We start from the raw sequence: 20,585 nt of genomic DNA, 5'->3' as shown, positions 1-20,585 counted from the left end.
ATAACCGTGCCTCTAAGTCCCAATCTGGAAAGACATTCCAGAAGAATACCATGGCCGATGGTATCATAAGCCACTGAGAGCTCCAGGAGGACCAACAGAGTCACACTCCCTCAGTCTACCTCCTGGCATAGTTCATCCACCAGGGCAACCAAGGCAGTTTCCATTGCATATCCAGGTTGGAAACCAGACTGGAAAGGATCGAAGTATGTATGTATGTATGTAACACATTTTTATACCGCCCCAAACACAAGTTCTCTGGGAAGTTTACAACAAAACAATTTTTAAAAACCAATAAAAAGATTAAGACATTTCAACAAATAAAATGTAAAACATTAAAAAGATGAAAACACAATTAAAACACAATTAAAACAATGAGCATGGCCTCACAATGATTGGCTGCCCACACAATTGCTGGCTCCGTGACGAAGCCGGCGGGGGCTGGGGGGTACGGGCGCCCATCGGCACCCGAAAGCTCCAGCATGCCCTGCACGAGTATGCAGGGCATGCTGGTGAGACCCCCAGAGCCAGGAGGCAGCTTTTTGCCTCCCCTCCGGGGGTCTCCTCATGAGTAGGCATGGTGCGAAGCCACGCTGCAGCTACTCACGATCTAGAAAAACAGGTTTGCGGAGCATTCGCTCTGCAAACCTGGTTTTAGGGCAGGGGTTCTTGAGCGGGTTACCCGCTCTAGAACCACCGGGCTTGCAGCTGAGCCTGGTGGTTCTTACGATCTGCAAAAATTGGGCTAGGCTCTCCTAGCCCGATTTTTGCAGATCGTGAGAATAGCCCCAATATCTAATTAAAAGCCTGGGTGAAAAAAATGTGTCTTGACTGCTTACTTAAAAGTTGTAAGAGATGGGGAGGCACGTATTTCAGAGGAAGTGTGTTCCAAAGCCTCGGGGCAGCTATGGAGAAGGCCCATCCACAAGTAACCACCAGACGAGCCGGTGGCAACTGCAGATGAACCTCTCCAGATTATCTCAATGAGTGGTTTGGTTCATAGCAAAGAAGACGTTCTCTTAAATACTCAGGGCCCAAGCTGCTTACTGTTTTATAGGTTATAACCAATACCTTGTACTTTGCCTGGAAACTTATCGGCAGCCAGTGTGGATCTTTTAAGATAGGAGTGATATGGTCTCTCTGAGATGACTTAGAGACCAACCTGGCTGCTGCATTCTGGACCAACTGCAGTTTCCGGACTGCACAAATGTAGCCCCACATAGAGCGCATTGCAGCAGTTAAATCTGGAGATGACCAGTAGATGTTGTGAGGTCATTTATCTCAAGAAATGGATGCAGCTGGTATATCAGCCAAAGTTGATAAAAGGTACCTCTGGCCACTGCCTCAACCTGGGACACCAGGGAGAGTTTTGTGTCCAGAAGCACCCCCTGACTGCGTACATATTCCTTCTGGGGAAGTGTGACACCAGATCAAAATCATCTCCTGAGTTCCGACCCCAACAATAAGTACCTCTGTCTTATCAAGATTCAGCCTCAGCCTGTTAACTCTCATCTAGCCCATCTCTGCCTCCAGGCAGACATTTAGGGAGGCTATGCCTTCTCCGGATGATTTTGACATGGAGAAAGAGATTTGGGCGTCATCAGCATACTGATAAATCCCTGCACCAAATCTCCTGATGATCTCTCCCAGTGGTTTCATGTAGATGTTAAACAACATTGGAGAAAATACAGAGGCCTGAGGGACACCATACCGAAGTTAAGTTTTTGAAGAACAACAGTTGCCGAGGGACACCATCTGGAATATGCCTGTGAGGTAGGAGTGGAACCACCTCAAAGCAGTGCCTCCCATCCCAACCCCCTCAGATGCTCCAGAAGGGTACTATGGCCGATAGTATTGAAAGCCGCAGAGAGGTCCAAAAGGACCAACAGAGTCATACTTCCTCTGTCAGTTCCCAATTGGAGATCATCCATCAGGCTGACCAAGGCAGTTTCAGCCCCACAGTCCGCCCAAAAGTCAGTCTGAAACAGGTCTAGATAATCAGTTTCATCCAAGACTGCCTGGAGTTGGGAGGCCACCACCCTCTCAATTGCCTTGCCCAGCCATGGAAGGTTGGAAACAGGCCTATAGTTGCTCAACTCTGAGGAATCCAAGGCAGGCTTCTTCAGAAGTGGTCTAATAATTGCCTCCTTAAGGCAAGGAGGTATCCTGCCCTCCCTCAGAGAAGTATTTATAATCTCTACTAGGCCTTCTAAAACAACCTCTCTGCCAGATAGTATTAGCCATGTTGGGCAAGGGTCAAGAGAACAGGTGGTAGACCACATCGCTCCAAGCAGCTTGTCTACATCCTCATGAGTCACAAACTGAAACTGATCCAGCCTAACCACATAAGGGGAGTCGCATTCAGACACTGCAGTAATTGTGGGGTCTGAATCCAATTTGGCCCGAATACGAGAGATTTTATCCACACAAAAATTATTAAACATGTCACAGCAGCTAATAGATGGTTCCAAGTTCTGATTCAAGGGAGGAGGGGCACTCACTAGCCCTCTCACAACCTTGAACAACTCAGCTGGATGTGAACTTGTGAATGCAATACTGGCCGGAAAAAAATCGCTTCTTTGCCTTCCGTAATGCCATAGTATAGGTCTTCACATGTGCTTTATGTTGTAATCTGTTGGATTCGAGTCAAGTCTTCCTCCACTTGCGCTCCAGTTGTCTTCCTTGGCACTTCAGCCCCCCGTAGTTCTTCCGTATACCAAGGGGCCAATTTTGAAGCAGGTTGGAGGGGACACTTCTGTGCAAACAAGTCTACCGCCCTGGTGAACTTTCTGTTCCAGTTCCCCACCAGGGCATCAACAGGATCACCGGCAGAGCCAACACTAAATCCCTCCAAGGCTTCTTGGAACCCTATTGGATCCAATTACCTTCTCGGGCAGACCATTGTAATGGGCCCCTCGCCCCTGTGAAGGTGGGGTGTGACTGTGAGTCCAACCTTAACCAGATGGTGGCCCGTCCATGACAATGGGGAAATCACAGGAGTCTCCACCCATGGAACACCATCATGATCAGAGTGAAAGACCAGATCAATCATGTGACCTGCAATGTGCGTTGGTCCTGAGACCCTTTGGGATAGGCCCATAGTTATCATGGCCGCTATGAACTCCTGAGCTGTCCCAGAAAAATTGGCCCCAAAGTGGGCATTTAAGTCTCCCAGCACCACAAACCTGGGAGACTCCAACGCCAAACCCGACTGAGCTCAGTTAGGGACTCCATCAGGCAGCGGCGTGATCAGTACACTAACAGAAGTCCCAGTCTATCCCAGGTCCCCAAACTTAGGTACATACATTCAATATGGTCAGACACTCCCACAGGGATCCTGGTCAGGGAAAGGTTATTCTTACAGACCACAGCCACAGCCCCACACGTTAGGAGGCACACAGGCTGGCAAGCTGACAACAGTAGACAGCAACTACTCAGGCTCACACCACTGGGCAGCCACTGTCTCTGGGAAGCAGATGTTAAAGCCTCCTCCCCCTCCCTGCAAGGCTTCTGGCAACCGAGGCCAGAAGTAATCATATTCATCCAGGGCTGCCTGGAGCTGAGAAGCCACCACATTCTCCAACACCTTGTCCAAGAAAGGGAGGTTAGAGACTGGTCGAAAGTTATACAAATCATTTGGGTCCAAAGAGGGATTATTTTAGGAGGGTCTTAATGACTGCCTCCTTCAGCCAAGAGGACACCACCCCCTGCTTTAGAGAGGCATTCACCACCCCTGCCACCCATGGACCCAGTCCTTCCCTTGCAGCCTTCACCAACCATGAAGGGCAAGGGTCTAGCATGCACTCAGCCTTCAAAGCAGCCTGTCCACCTCCTCATGCAACACAGTCTGAAAACGATCCAATAAAACAAGACCAGACGGTGCATTAGCAACATCCACTTCTGGTGCTACAAAAACCTTAGCATCCCAATCAGAACTGATGTGAGCAATTTTATCTGCAAAATGTAATGCAAATTAGTGACAGTGGGCTGCTGAGGGTTCTGTCTGATGGCCTTTGGGGCTCTCATCTAGGAAGCCCTGAACCACTCGATAAAGCTCCACTGAACAACATTGAGCAGACACAATGGTGGTGGAAAAGTAAGATTTCTTCACTGCCATCACAGGCTAGGCCCTAATATGGGCTCTAGCCTGTGTTGGGTCACATTCATTCCTAGTTTTTCACCAATGGCTCTCAAACCATCTACCAGCTTGCTTCATTGTCTGCAACTCACCTGTATACCTGGGAGTTGCTTGGACTCGGCAGGTCGGTAGAGGGTGCCTAGTTGTGAACGTGTCAATAGCCCGACCCATCTGCTCATACTAGAGGGAGACTACAGCGTCAATAGGATCATCCACTCTCTCAGCAGGAAATTCCCCCAGAGCCATCAGGAATCCACTAGGATCCATAAGCCTCCAAGGATAGACCGTCCTAACTGGTTCCCCACCATTGGGTCAACGCTCAGTCCAACATTCACCAGTTAGTGATCCATCCATGACAATGGTATTGAGGCCTCTTAGACTATCCATGGAGCACCACTGTCCACCCAAGGATCAAGCCGAGTGTATGGACTGCCACATGTGTGGGCCCAGAAATCAACTGAGAAAGCACATGGTCATCATGGAGGACATGAAGTCCTGGGCTGCACCAGACCACTTAGATAAGGCAGTTTCCTTATCAATTTTGTGCTTACTATAATGTGTAGTCTGACCTTCAGATTCATCCAGAAAACTGAGAGAACTGAGTGCTGTGTGTTTGAATGAGAGAGTCCCCATCAGAGCCTAGAGATGGATAAGAAGATGGGGCCATAACTCAGGGGTAGAGTATCTGCTTTGCATGCAGAAGGTCCCAAGTTCAAACCCTGGCATCTCCAGGTAGGGCTGCAAAAGACTCCTTCCTGAAACCTTGGACAGCCACTGTCAGTCAATGTAAACAATACTGAGTTAGATGGATGAATGGTTGGATTTTGTATAAGGCAGCTTCCTATGTTCCTAATGCACTAGCTAAAGAGCCAAGAAAGCTATAAAATAATGTGTGAGAAACAGAAATCAGAGGGGGGAGAGAGAGAGAGACAGGTGGACCTATGAGTTTCTAGCTGGAGTTAGCTGAAAGTGGGGGTGCAGTCTTGCAAGACTCCCCAGGTTGCTCTCTGGGGGATCTTCTGTATTATACTGCAAGAGCACCTGCTGCTTGCCTCTTCTTATGGTCTGCTTGTATATTTGTACAAAAAGCAAACATTACAAAGGCATCTGGAGTCTTCTGTGCTCTTTCATCCAAAGGAAACTAACCCCAGCAGCACTAGCCTTGGGACTTCCTACCGCATGGAGAGGTGGTAAGCACAGAACAATACTAAATCAGATAGTTTCCACTATATCATTTCTCAGTTCCCCATTTTCTGGCTTAAAACTTTTCATTCTTCCTTCTTTAAGCTATGCTGCAACACAAATGCTATTATCATTTCTGGCATACATTGAAACATTCTGAGGCTATTCACACTCACGGGCAAAACTGGGCTAAGGGAGCCCAGCCCATTTTTGCACGCATGTGTTAACTGCCAGGATTCAGGCAGCACCACCCATGGAGCCACCCTTGAAAATGGGGTTAAGAAAGCGAGAGCTCTCCTAACGCTGTTTCTTTGACTGTGTGTCAGGCGGACTCGGGGAGGGGGGATCCCCATAATTCCCTGCACACTCACGCACTGCATCATTAGAGCTCCGGGAGGGGGGCATGGTGGTGCATTGCATTCCAGCACCCCGACCCTCAGCAGCTGGTGCTCGTCTGGGCAGGCGATTCACCCACCCAGGGACAGCAGGACGATTGTCTGCGGGGAGATAAGAACTTTTGGGCTTCCTCTCCACAAACTGGATGGCCCTTTCTCACTGCTTGTAAGAAAGGGCTCTCTGTTTTAGAACCTGGGTGAGAGGAAGCTCAGTGGCCATGTTTCAAATGAATGAAAGGACTGTGAAGCTGTGCAAGCTTGCCACAATGCTTGGCATCCCAGAACAGGCATACATTGGGAAGGCTATCCAAGTAGTGTCAGTCTTTCGATGGCAGAAATTCCTAATTAGACATTCAATCACTAACTGTTTGATGGATCACAGTTTTAAAGATGAAAATGCAAGCCCAAAGACAGAATGACTTGTAAATGGATTGTGATCTTCCGTTCATGACATATGAAGCTGCATATTCCAAAACTGTAAGCGTTTCTCCTGTAATGAAGTCTGTGTCAAAAGATCCATACTTTTGACTTAAGCAACCTTGACTTTCCCAGAGTTCTCCACAGTTGTACAGAATAATTTAGTGGAAAGTGGATCAATAGACCATCTATTTTAATCCCCTGCCCTAAAACAGGGCTGCTTGTGTTAAACGCATCTTTGACAGACACCTGGTTTCTTGAAAGCCTCTTTCTCAGCATCTGTGTCTCTTTCCAAGATCTGGCCACAGCACTCACCATTTTAAAATGAAATAATCTGGTGGGATGAGAGAACCCACAAACATGGCAGGTTAGTTTCATAAGCAAAGGCTGCTCCAGAGCTGGAAATCCCCGATCATGGAAGCTGAAGATCAATCTACCAAGAGAAACCTGTTTTGGTCACCTTGCTCATTGGAGTAGCAGGTAAGGACTGAGCTAGCTCTCAGCTCTACTCCTGGCCACCATAACAGTATTCTGAGATCTATGGGCCAGTGCTTGAATTACAGGCAGTGGGGCAGAAGAGACCCCATCCACTTTGCTTTTGTAATGCTCTCTTAGTTACTGTTTTCCAGAAAGGTGCAAGGGGGAAGGCATGATTTGACTGGAACTAGAGGTTGGGTGGAATTAGGAGTTGGCAATTGTGTATATCCTTAAGGGCCCCCTACCTTTCCCCTCATAATTCCAGAGCTGCTATTGGCTTATCTTCTCAGGCCTGCTGCTCTCTCCTGAGGAATTATGATGTCTATAGACCTTGGGCCTTCTATCATTTAGGCTTTGGCCCCTCACCATCTTCTGGCAAGGCAGCGGTGTCCCAGACTCCTGGCTCTTTGTCCTTCATGCCCAAATAGATATTTTTTTCTGTCAGGACGAAGTCATTATACTTCTGCATGGAATGAAGAACACTGAAGACTACATCTCATTTGAAAATAATTTATCACAAGTGGAACGCACAACAAAAAATTCACATCAGATCTGAAATCTCCTCCATCCAAATATCCAATATTATTGGCTGTGGCCTGTTGATTCACAGGAGGAGGAGAACCTCTTTTAGAACCTTTGTTCAAGCATTCTGTGGCTGCAAATCATATATGTTCTCTGTTTTCTTGGGGGTGATTTTTGGTTCTGGGGGGAGGTATGGGGTTCATCCTAAAACTACTATTGTGGGGCATGCCTTGTGGTCCCACCCAATGCTCCCAAATGACCACCACCCCTAATGGGAGCTTGCAGAGACTCTGTGCCTATCCACACATTCCATCAGCAGTCAGCAATATCTTAATAGTTATCCCTGCTCTCACCTTCAAATCCAGAGTGACTGAACGCATGGAGGAAGAAATGCAGGCCTGGCTCTGTCCTCTGCATGTTCAGTGCAAGTGGGAACTGGGCTATCCATGTATACAACTGTACATGTAGGGCTTTGTACTTGTGATCAGGAACCCTAACCAGGGACGGTTAGTAATGCCAAGGGCCAAACGAAATATGACTTTAATCATGTCATTGTCCTAGTGTGTTTGTTCTTCTTTTTATCTGTAAATAGGGCACAAGAGGTGGGGGAGAATCTGAACTGAGACAGAGGGAGGGGGAGGGGGTTAACATTAGCAGCTGCCACGGTCCCAGTCTGAGTCAGCTCCATTCCCACACGTGCCATTTGCCCTAGAATATATGCTTCCATTGGCTCTATTTTGAGTGTGACCCAGACTGAAGTCTGGGGCTGGTTTGAAATGGGAATCATCTGTCACCCCTGCTACTAGCGCTCCCTATCAGTCCTTCCCCTTTGAAAGCTAACCCCCCCTTACTTTTGCAAATTACCACAACAGGCCTGCCTGCCTCTGTCTCGATCTTGATGCGACATTCCCGACCATGCTGAGGCGTTTAATTTCCTCCTGGGATCATGGTAGTTTTCTCTTTAGACAATGGCTTATCTCTATTTGATGTGCGTGCTTACATAATTGGGAGGTGAGGACTGCACATCACTATTACTTGTGCAGATTAACTTGAAGGTTTCGTATGTGCCTATAAATGTAGCTAAGCAATGAATTTCTACAATTATTTGATAAATGTTCACATTATTAGACAATGGATGACGTCGTTGTTTATGCCTGAGACATAATTCTGAAATGTTTTGTCCTCTGAATGTCTGCATCTCAGGTGTAATCCATTTAACACAAAATCCTATTTACAACATTTTAATTATCAGGTGCCTTAATAAATGTTTTCTCCCACTTGACCTGTGTTTCTTATATAGCAATGCTAACACAATCACTTATATTAATTGCACTGAAATCAAAGGTACTTTGAGCTAGAACACATGTGATGATAACCACAAGGATTCACCCCACAATGTGGCCACTGAGTGTAGTAATAGTAGTAAATAGTTCATGGCCACTAGGTGGCACTGGGTGGGGAGCAAGGGAAAGTTTGGAAAGGGAAGAGTAAACTTGGTTTCTGTTTCAGCTCAACATGGTGCCCTGGTTCTTTATTAACTCTATATGGTGTCAGACTGGGGAATGACTGTTTGCAGACAGAGGTGCACCTAGGTAATTTTGGAGCCTGGACCTAAAGGCCTTTGGAAGGCCCCACCCCAGTATTTTTAACACATTTTAACACAACCACACCACCCAAGACAAATGAAAAAGGATTTTGGGGGCCCCAGGAGGTGTGGAGGCCCTGGACTTTGGCCTAGAAATCCAGGGGGAACAGTGCCTCTGTTTGGAGGGCACTGCAAACTTCATTGCTACCAGACCCTAGCCCAAGAAGACACGGAGACAAGTATATGGGTGAAATGGGCCACAATTTATTAAAATACAAACATAGTGAACTGGAACTCTGGTGATTAATCACCGCTAACAAACAGTGCGGGCTACTAGGCCTGAGCAAGGGCCCCAAAGCCCTCCCACAACCTGCATGGGCAACACACCCTGGCTCAGGAAATAAGGCAGGAATGACCCGCCTAATTCTTTCAAAGCCAACCACCCCCTTTTCAGGAAGTGATCTGTATACTTCAAGGACTTCAACCACCCTGGACCGCAGAGCCCAAGGGTTGGTGAAGTCCTGAAGCTGGTTTCTTGGCAATCATTCTCCCCGTGCCACAAAGGAGCAATTAACCAATCCACCTTTAAATACCCAGGGGTGCTGACTGAGATCTAACCTCAATTTCCCTTAGCCCGCACTGCTACTGCCACACAGGGAGGTTAGCCTCGAGCTTGACCTCCCTGCCCCATAACCTTCAAAAACTCGGCAAGCCCCCTCTGAATATTGCCCAGGTATAAATTGCACCCAGCCTCAGACAGATGAACCCCATCGGGTCAGTACAAATCAGGGAGGCGTGCCGCTATCCCAGGTTGTAGCACAACCTCCCCACCCAATGCCTGAACCATCCGGCCAATGGCTGCCGAGGCCTTACGACGGGCCTTTTCTATTCCCAAACCTGAAGACACACCCCTCCAGACCCTACGCTGGAGCCAGGAGACCCAAAGAATACATACCCCAGGGATCCATTCCCGCAGAATAACAAAGTCAGATGCGGCTTGCCGAATAATTGAAAGGCCAGTTCACCGGCCCAAATCATTTTCACCCAAGTGTAATACCACCACCTGAGGGGCAGGGAAACTAGCTAAATGGGTCCTAATTGCGGGAAGCAGCTGCCCCCACAGCATGCCCCGCATGCCCAACCAATAGATAGAGGCCCTCCGGCCCAAACCCAACTGCATGCCCCACTGCGAGGTGCTGGCCTGCTTGAAGGCCCAGAAGACCAGAGAATGGCCACAAACCAGGACCCAGACCGGAGCCGCCGCTCCACCAGCACCTGCCGGGAGAAAACACAGAGGAAAAAACGTGAGACGTTGGCCGCTGTCAGCGCGCATATCGCCTGACTGCCACGGACCTCCAACGCCCAATCCGCCGAACAGCACCCTCAGCCATGCCCATTCCTGAGGCAGTAGAGGCAGCCCCAATTCTGAAGGACCCGTTATAGGGATCCTGGGCTCCCCAAGGACCTTCCGCACTACTGCCAGAAACTGATACTGTGTCAGCGGGCTGCCGTTCTCATGCAGAAACAAACATCCCCCAGGACAAGGCCTCAGCCCAATATAATGCCAGAGGGCCGCCACTGGGCAGAGCACGGAACCAGCAGCCTCTGCCAGCTTCACCACCTGGCCCCTGCCCCTCTGATCCGTCTTACAGTGGCGGAGGAAAAGGTTGGCCGTACCGGCCGAAAATGTCAAATCAGAAAGCTGCAGACAGCCATTCCGAGGGGAACAACCGCTGCGCGGCAGCAATTCGGATGGGCGAAAAGCGCCAAAGAAGGCAACTAAAAGTGCCACCCTAAAGAGTGATAGCTCCCAAGGACTGGAACAACTGATACCTAAGCGACCCAAAATAGCAGCCAACATATCCAGCGTAATCGGGCGCCTGCTGTTCTTCAAGGCCGGAGACATCCTGGCCCATCCCTCCAACATATGCCGGACACATGGGTCCGAGGATAAATCCGTGACCCCCCTCACCTGGGCTTCGAAAGATAAGGCCAACAAGTAACCACCCAAAGTAGACCCAGAACGTCCCGCCTTGTGCAGTGAAACTAAAAACTGCTGCAGGTGACCAACAGGGGCAGGCCAAGACTCTGCCAAACCTTCAACTCTCCGGAATTGGGCAAAAGCCTCAATCTTGGCCGTGTAGCTCGCCCTTGTACTAGGTGCCAGCGATGCCGCTATGGCCCGCTGGGCTTCCAATTGCCAAGCTGCCACAGTACTGCTGGCATGGGATCCGGGAGCATCGCTGCCTCGGGAGCTAGTGCCCTGAATCTGTCTACTTGAAAACGAGACAAGGCATTAGCAATCTCATTCTTGATCCCCAGAACATGTCTGGCTTGAAATACAATATTCGCCCGCAGACATTGGAGCACAAGCGCTTGCACTAAACCCATGACTCTACACGAGTGTGAGGTTTGGGCATTGACAATGTGAACAATGACCTGGTTATCACACCAAAACCTCACTGAGGAATTGGCAAACTCCCCGGCCCAGATGTGGACTGCAACTACAATGGGGAACAATTTGAGAAAAGTCATGTCCCTGACCACACCCTGTTTAACCCACAACTCGGGCCAGGGGGCGGCACACCACCGTCCCCGAAAATAAAGCCCAAACCCGGCCCCACCAGCCGCGTCCGAATGGACCTGTAAATCGGCTTCCAAAAGTTGTCGGGACCGCCAAAGCGAGGTCCCATTAAATGTGAGCAAGAAGGTCTCCCAAAGGGCCAAATCAGCCCTGACTCCTTCGGAGATCCGAACCCTGTGGTGGGGGGCCTTAAGGCCTACCATGAGGTCACAAAGCCGATGCAGAAAGGCCCTGCCAGGGGCCACCACCCGACAGGCAAAATTCAGGTGACTGGCTACCACCTGCAGTTCCCGCAGGGAAGCCTTGCGGGCCCGACCCAGAGACCTAACCAACTCCAGCAGGGTTTGCAATTTTTTGGGGGGCAACCTTGAGCACCCTGCTATGGAATCAAGTTCAATGCCTAAAAACGATAACCGCGTGGCTGGGCCCTCCGTCTTATCTCGTGCAAGAGGGACCCCAAGTTCGGCTGCCAGCTCCATGAAGGAGCGCAGCAGGTGACAGCATTCCCCAGAGTTGCCCCTCCCTACGAAAAGAAAATCATCAAAAGAATGGGCTGTCGAAACAAGCCCCGCCCTCCGCCACACTGCCCATTCCAAAAACGTGCTGAAATCCTCGAAGGCAGCACAGGAAATAGAACAGCCCATGGGCAACGCCCGGTCAAAATAAAATTGACCAGCGAAAGCAAAACCCAAGAGCTCAAAATCTGCCGGATGGACGGACAGCAGGCGAAAGGCGGACTCTATATCACACTTGGCCAAGAGAGCCCCAACCCCTTTGCTTCTAGCCACCTCTACCGCCTCGTCGAAGGATGTGTAGCGCACAGAACACAAAGTGTCGGGGATACCGTCATTGACGGATGACCCCTTGGGGTATGAGAGGTGGTGAATCAGCCGGAATTCACCAGGTGCCTTCTTAGGCACCACCCACAGCGGCGAAACCCACAGCCCCGGTAAGGGAGGGGACCGAAAAGGCCCAGCAACCCTACCAGCTGCGACTTCCTTTGCAATCTTCTTCAAAACAACCTGCTCCTGACCCATAACTGACTTGAGGTTACGGGTCCCGAGTGACCCCCGTCGGGCCAATGAAGGAATCCTGAAACCATCCCTAAAACCCAGAAACAAGTAGGAAGCCACAGATCTATCAGGGTAGTCCCGCAACAAGCGGCCTAACACCTCAAGCCGAATGGGGCTGGGTCCCTTTTCCCGAAGCGGGTGAAGGGGGGCTGCCCTTTTTATTGCCCCCCGGCCAAAACTTGCCTCCCGACCCAGAGGAACGGGCCCGGGGGCACCCGGAACTGGGGTGCTTTGCCCCGCAAAGGCCACACGCGTGCCGGTAACGGCAGGGCGACCGGGAGCACCTACCATTTGAGTTGAACTCCCAACAAACCAAGTGGGGTTGAACCCACTGTTGGCCCGATCCAGCCGAAGGAGCGGACCCAAAAGGCCTGGACAACAAGTGCCCACTATCAGATCTGTCCCCTTCAACAGGGCGGGCCGGGGACATTATCACAAGCCACAACTCCTGTAGCGGGGCATCCCAGGGCAGCGAGGGGTCGAGGGCAGCTCTCATTCGAAAACTCTCGTCGTAGCGGATCCAAGAGGACCCTGCAAAATCAGAGACATCCCTGTGGATAATATCCATATATTTAAGCAGGGCGTGGCCCCTAGCCGGCTGTGCCTGTACAATCACCCCCATGCATATGGTGAAGTCAGACAGCCAGTTGCTCCATGTCTTCTCTACTGGCTTACGCTTTGTAGCCTCACGATCCTTACAGGACTCCCCTTCTTTATGTTTAACTTCGGGTTCCCGGAACAGAAGGCTAAAGATATCTATATATTCTCCCCTAAGGATCTTTTCCTTTGTGGAGGGGAGCAAATGATCTCCTAAAGGAAGCCCCATCCCCCCGTACGGGGCATGTTGGGGCGTTGGCATAATGCCCCTAGGATAGAACCCCGGATCACTAGGTGCAGGGACCAGTGCATTAGCATTGTTCGCTGGCAAGGCAGGAGGAGCACCCGGGGGCCCCACTAATACCCCAAATATGCCCAGCTGAGCCCTGGAGTCCCAACGCGCTCCCCACCGTGGGAGGAGTGAACCCCAGATCCCAAGTGTGTGTGTAGGGGGACCAGTATGCGGCTGGTCCCCAGCCCTCCATAGTAGGCATCGGCCAGGGTACGGGAGGCCACTGGCCGGTGCCTCCAGGGGGTGTGGGTGCTGCTGGCTCACCCGGGGTCAAAGGAAGGGACGAATCCCGAGGAGGCTGCTCAGCTGGGACTGCAGGCTGAGGCAACACGGGTCCAGGCAGCGCAGGAACCGGGTCCAGAGGTTGCGGCGGTGCTGGTGGTCCAGGCAGATCTGGCGAAGGCCTCGCTGGATCAGATGGTTCAGACGGAGTGCCAGGCCCAGCAGGGGCCCCACCCTTTTCAAGGGCCTCTAACCTGGAAGAGAGAGACTTCAATAATTGGCTCCTAGCAGCTCCGCGAGTCCTGCAAGGGACCTTGGGTGGCGGAACGCCCCCGCCTCCAGACAGGCCAGCCCCTGGGTCTGAAGGAGCATTCCTAGCTTTTTCAAGCGCCTCCATCTGCCCAATCAGGGCCCTAATAACACTCATTTCTTCATCCTCATCCTCTGACGAAGAGGGGGGAGGAGGGGCGGGACGTTTAGGCTGCCTAATGGGCCGCCCGCCCTTCTTTTCTTTCGCCTTTCTAGGCATAGTTCACACAGACTAAACCACTAACAGACAAAATGACAACTATCCAATAAGCCTGCCCACTTGGCTCTCGCTTTGCTCTGTTCTTTTTTTTTTAAATTGAGCAGGAACAACCCAATCTCAAACGCCCAAGTAACGCAATGGTAACCTGGTATTAACAGCAGGGCCGAGGGAAGGGAGACCAAACTGTGACTCCGAGGCCAGAGAAGCCTCCCCCACGCCGCCGAGAATACGCCGCACGCCCGGCCGGGCGAAGAGAGATTCCCCGCCTTGCGCCCAGAACGCTGCCCAGAGACTCTCTGCGCCGCGCGCCCGCTCGTCAGGCGAACCCACACCCTCCCCCGAATGGAAGGAGATTGTAGCAAGAGCTCCTTCCCGAAAGAGAGCCGAAGGCCAACTGAATTGCTTGGGGCGTGGATTGGCCGATCCCGGCCGAAACCACGCCCCCCCCTCGTGCAAGGCAGCCAATTGGGCTGCTTCTTGGGCCCGTAACGGGCTGGAACAAACTCCCTCCCCCAGCACGAGGCCGAGGGGAGGGGGATTATGGAAACAGGGAGACACAGAATCAAGTCCACTAACCGTGTAGAACAACCAGCTACTGCTCCTGTTTCTGCATAGTACAGCTCCAGCCACCTGAGAACAGAGGCCTACAGCTGAAAAGGTTTGGCCTACAAGGACTTTCAAGGGTGAGTGCAATCCAGCTTCTGCTACTCTGAGCTGCAGTCATACCCATCCACTCTGCTTCCAAGTTAACCCTCCTGCAGAATTTGATTTTAAACACCCTGAAGCCTGGCCTCTTTGGATAAATAGATTTCAGAGGTTTGCCCAAACCCCTGGCCTGGATAAACAGCCTGAAGAGCAACATGAATACCCTTTTGTATATTCTGGGCCCAGCTGCAGAGAACATAATTATTTCTAGGGAACTCACAAGTGGACCAATGGTCTGACTCAGTATATGGCAGCTTCCTGTGTTCCTATGACCAGATGAAACATTTTAATGTAGTGAAGGGGGCACTGGACAAACAATTCTTACCCCGGTATAGTATTATTTTTGAACTGGCCCACTTTCATTAATACAAGCAAGAGCCTAGGGAATCTGTATCTGATTTTATCACAGCTCTATATGTCCCAATCCAACATTGTGGATATGGAGCAATGAGTGAAGAACTCATCAGGACAGGTTGGTGGTAGGGCTTAGAGACAGCCCCCTGTCAGAGATACTAGAGAATGGCCAAAGTCTCACCCTGGAGACAGGAAGCCAAAGCTAAGGCCCTCCAGGCTTCCTACAAAAAAGACCAACAGACTCTCCTCCAGAATGACCTCAAACAGGAGACCACAGCTGAAGCATAGAGCAGTGGTTCCCAACCAGGGTTCCTCCAGATGTTGCTGAACCAGCACCTCCAGCCAGAATAAATTGTGCACCTCTGCTCAGAGGCACAAAACAAGCTGCAGCACAGCCACCCACTCATTTGGGAGGCTGGCGGGGAGGTAAAAGGAGCCTTCGCCATCGCCTCCTTTGGCCCTGCTGTTGAAGCTGCCGCGGGCACCACCCACTTGGAGTAACAGTGCTTTTGGTGACGGATCCCTCCTGCTCCAGGGATGGCCCAGTCAGTACCCCATCAACCTGGGAGAGAGGCTGTTTGCCTCTGGAATCTCTTTTCTCCTGCCCATTTGGCTATTCTTGAGCAAACAATGATGCTCCTGAGTTTGGAAGTGGAGTAGCTCTAAGGCAAGAAGCTGCCTTCTACTGAATCAAATAATTGGTCCATCTCCATCTAGCTCTGTATGATTTACTCGATGTGGCAGCAGCTCCCCAGATTCTCAAGCAGAGGTCTTTCCCAGTCCCAAGATCCTTTTTGCCTGGCGAATGAGCATCTGATCTCGTTGCAAAGCCTGCGCTAAGCAACGGACAGTGCACCATCCCGGGTTCCACTTGGGAGGCTGATGGGGTGGTGAAAGGAGCACCCGTTGCCTCTGCCACTTCTCCTTTCCCTGCCACTGCAACTGCAGCTTGGTTTAATGATATTTCAAAAAGAACAGTAGCTCCTGCCCCTTTGCTGGATTCCCCTTTACAAGTGTCCCTGTTGAGCCCCTCAAGCAGGTTCAGTGGAAGGGGCCCAGGCTAGATCGAGCCTAAGCTGCTTGGGACAGCTCAAATCCAGTCCAGATTTGAGCTGAACCGGACTAGCTGGTTCCATTCATATCCCTATCCTGAATCTGCTTTATTAACATCATTTATCACATCATAAGGATGCATTTGCTTTAATTGATTGACATTGGCATTTCTTCAGCACCTGAGCACTTCCAGAAATGGATGTCCCAACTCCTGGAAGGCCTTTAAGTGGTCCTCAAATCCTCATTTTTGGATCCACACAAGCACAACATGATCAATGACTCCATGCTGTCCTGAAATGGTTGGAGACCTCCAGCATCACTCTTGATGATAAACGTGAGTTTTCAAAAACAGAAATCAAGTTCCCAGGCCGGATTATTGATAGTACAGTAGTCTGGCCAGATCTATGAAAAGTCCACACAATTGCCCAGATGTCAAAACCTCAAAACATCAGTGACACCGGCAGGTTTTGGGGCATGGTTATTTATTTCTCCCTCACTTGAAAGAGAAATCAAAACCACTATGAGACCTCTTAAGCACCCGACAATCATGGTATTGGGGGCAAAACACAAAGAATGGCCTTGAAGAGATTAAAAATGCCATCAGCATGCACCCATTTTTGGTCCTCTACAATCTGAATAAAGCCACCAGGTTTTCAGCTAATGCCTCCTCTTACAGCTTAGGGGGAGTCCTCCTCCAGGAACATTCTCCAGCTTGCTGGCAACCTATAGCTTATGCATCAAAATCACTCACACCCACCAAACAGCTATATGCTCAAATAGAAAAAGAGGCCCTGGCCATTACGTGGGCTAGCATTTCACATAGAAACTGACCACAACACCCTTCTTCATTGTTGGGGTGAAAAATCCTGGACAAGCTACCACTGAGGATCCAATGCTTCTGCATGCAACTCATGAAATTTCATTTTACAATCTCCCATGTACCTGGAAAGAACCTCACTGCAACTGATACCTCCTCCAGGGTACTTCTTAAGATGCTACTAGAGGATCACACCCAAGAAAATCTTTTAATTGATGAGTTTGTTTATTTATTTAACATATTTGTATACCTTCCAAAAATGTAAGTCTCTGGGCGGTTTACAACAAAAAGTTTGTTGCCTCTGTTCTAAAATCTCTGCCTAAAACAGATAGACGTCTGCATGAGTTGAAACTCGAGCAAGAGGCAGATGAGACTTTATGCTGTGTCATCATCCACTGCCAAGAAGGCTGGCCAGAAAAAGCAAAATCAGATACCCATACGGGGCAGTCTCTGGAGACCTCACAGTAAACCAGAGCCAGTTGTTGAAAGACTCCAGACTGGTAAAGACTGCCTCTTTACAACAAGACATCCTGCACAAACTTCATGGGGGACATCAAGGAATCACAAAATGTAGAGCATGAGCCAAAATGCCTGTGTGGTAGCCAGGGCTGAGTACACAGCTCCAAAAGTGGGTTGAACACTGCTCTCTGTGTCAGCATGTGAACCAATCCACCAGAAACACTTAGACCTTCTGTCCTCCCATGCTGACCTTGACAAAAGGTTGGAACTGAGCTTTTTAACCTTGATAACAGCTCTTATCTTGTACTACTTTTCTAAACGTATTGAAGTTGCTCGGCTACCCACTATTTCTCAAGCAGTCATCAGTAAAACGAAGCCCATTCCCCGCCCCTGCCCCCACACAATTGGGAATACCTGAGCAGGTAATTTCTGATAATGCACTTCAATTTTCATCATACCTTTTCCAACAGTTTGCAACAGGTTATGGATTCCAACATATCTCCTCCAGCCCTCTGTTTCCTCAGAGCAATGGCGAAGCTGAGAGGGCAGTCCAGTCAGTAAAACAACTATTGTGCAAGGCTCCTGACACCTACCTTGCCTTGATGGCCTATTGATCAACACCCTTGGCTAATTTCAGCCTTGCGGAATTGCTCATGGACTGCAAACTTGGTTCATAAGAACATAAGAACAGCCCTGCTGGATCAGGCCCAAGGCCCATCTAGTCCAGCATCCTGTTTCACACAGTGGCCCACCAGATGCCTCTAGGACTGGATTCCACAGTCCCCACTTTTGCATCTCAGCTAACTCTCAGGTGGTCTGATTTTCACAGCCTCTGAGAACAAGAGAAACACTACAAAGCTTCCCAAAAGAGAGTCTATGACACACGCCCCAAAGCTAAATCCCTACCAGTACAGAACCTGGGAGATTTAGTATGGGTAAAGGACTCCCATTAAAAAGGATGCAAAGATTTTTCAATCCTATATGGTGTAGTCCCAACTTGTATTATTTGTCACAACCAAGCATATTTTGTCTTGGCGGGAGGTTCAGTAGTGTCTCCAGAAGACGTAACTGAAGCACAACCTGCAGAAAATACTACCCAGGACATACCCCTAGCTGGCACTTCAGCCGCTTTCCCTGTGAGGAACTATCCAGACCGGAAGAGACAATCTCCAGGTTTTCTAAGAGATTATGTAACATCTGGAAGCCCACAGCATACTTAGGCTTAGTGGCTAACTGCCTATATAGCAGAATAATGCCTGACAGGAAGCCAAGGTTTCAGGTAGTCTACCATGGCCTCACAGGTCTTTACAGTATTTTGTATTTTCATTTAAATGCGGGGGGGGGGGGAAGAGAGTTCTTTTGGGATGTTGTCCCATCTTAGAAAGGGAGATGTGGTAATAGTTGTTCAGGGCCACTAGGTGGCACTGGGTGAGGAGAAAGGGAAGGTTTGGAAAGGGAAGATTAAAGTTAGTTTCTTTTTCAGCACAATATGGTGCCCAGACTCTTTGTTAACTCCACACTGAGCACACTGTGCCTCATGCTGGAAAATGCAGACACTTCAGATGAGGAAAAAGCACACAAAAGGACATGTGTAAGCTCACAGCAGACATTTTGGCTCTGCTTTCTCTCTGCCTGTTTAGAATGTTTGAAGCCTTTCTTGCTTCCACTTAGTGTATTTGGGATTAAGATACCAATATCTAAGTGAACTGAGGTTATGCCATATCTCAGTGGGATCATTGTGTCCATTCCAGCCTGCAGAATTTGCATTTGCTTTTCAGCAACACAATTAGCTTAATTATCATAATAGACGTAATGCAATCTGAACATATCTCACAATCATATTTTGAATGGAGACTATTCATATTCTTTCTGCATCTCTTTCACCCCCTGTGAGAAGATGAATTTCTTTTTGCTAATTTGAATCTCTAATATTTACCTCTGTGACACAGAGGTCATTTCCATTTATATTCCTTAAGCAGCACTCTTTGCAATGACAATTCAAGATCAACACAAAGATCAAGGGGAGCATATTATCTTCTTTTTCTAATTTGCTTTCTGTATAATTATTTCTTTTTCCTTAAAATTATTCATCAGCAAATCTTTTTTAACAGACTATATAGCATCCATTCTTTTGGTAGTTTTTGATTGTTTTCTCGCTTGCAATAGATATATTGACATATGTCATATAGTCATTTAATCAAACATAGCATCTCCTTTCATTTGATTTAATACAGATATTAGCTGTTGGCTGAGCTTTTAATATTTGTTGTACTGACATCAAAGTCTACTGCAGACCATCTGATTTTTTAAATGTGTTATCATCAGAGACCGTTTCACAGAGTATGGATATCAAAATAATTTTCTAGTAGGTGTCATTTGTTTAAAATCTCTGGAGTGTTTAATTTGTTAATACTCATGTTCTTAATGCATGCTATGCCTCTTTACATCAAAGTAGTTTCTAGTTATAATGGCAAAGCTACATCAAGAGAGAGAGAGGAAAGGACCTTCAGGAAAGATGTACTAACCTCAGCAGTTACCTTAGAATCACTGGTTCACTTACCTGTGAGGATACATGGATGGGTGGAGCATGGTCCATGCTGCCGTGTCTGTGGAAACACCACCAGCCGTATTGCAGAGCAGGGCCGTTCTTCTCTGTCATAAAATTGCACAAACACAGTTGTGTGACGTGATGCCCATTATTTCCGATGGGTACTGAATACCCTGTTCTGTAAGACTGTCGGCAGTGTTTCCAAGATGCAGCCACATGGACAGTGCTCCAATAACTTGCATTTCCTTGCATGATATGTGAATCTCCATCATGACTGTGGCATGACAGTTGCTATGCCACCTGCACTGATTCAATTTGCTTGTCTCGGCTGGTACTGATTCATACAGAGATTGATTGCAGAGTCCCTAGGGGGATAATAAGTATCAAGCATGCTGATTCCATGTGATCTGCTGGTTATCCACAACTCTGTTTATTAGCCTACTTTTGGCTTATGAAATTACCCGGCATTCTATATGTGTGTCCATCCATGTGTCCGTACCCCCGCCCCCATCAACTTTGCAATGCCTAGACCAATATGAACCAAATTGGGTACAGTTATAGGGACACATAGGGTCACCTCAATGGTGTAGTTTGTGATTATGTCATCCACCCTGTTTCAAGATGGCAGACACGTAAACC

Source organism: Hemicordylus capensis, chromosome 1, assembly GCF_027244095.1.
Source record: "Hemicordylus capensis ecotype Gifberg chromosome 1, rHemCap1.1.pri, whole genome shotgun sequence".
Classification (NCBI taxonomy): domain Eukaryota; kingdom Metazoa; phylum Chordata; class Lepidosauria; order Squamata; family Cordylidae; genus Hemicordylus; species Hemicordylus capensis.
The sequence above is the reverse complement of the archived record's forward strand: the minus strand, read 5'-3'. Positions refer to the sequence as shown.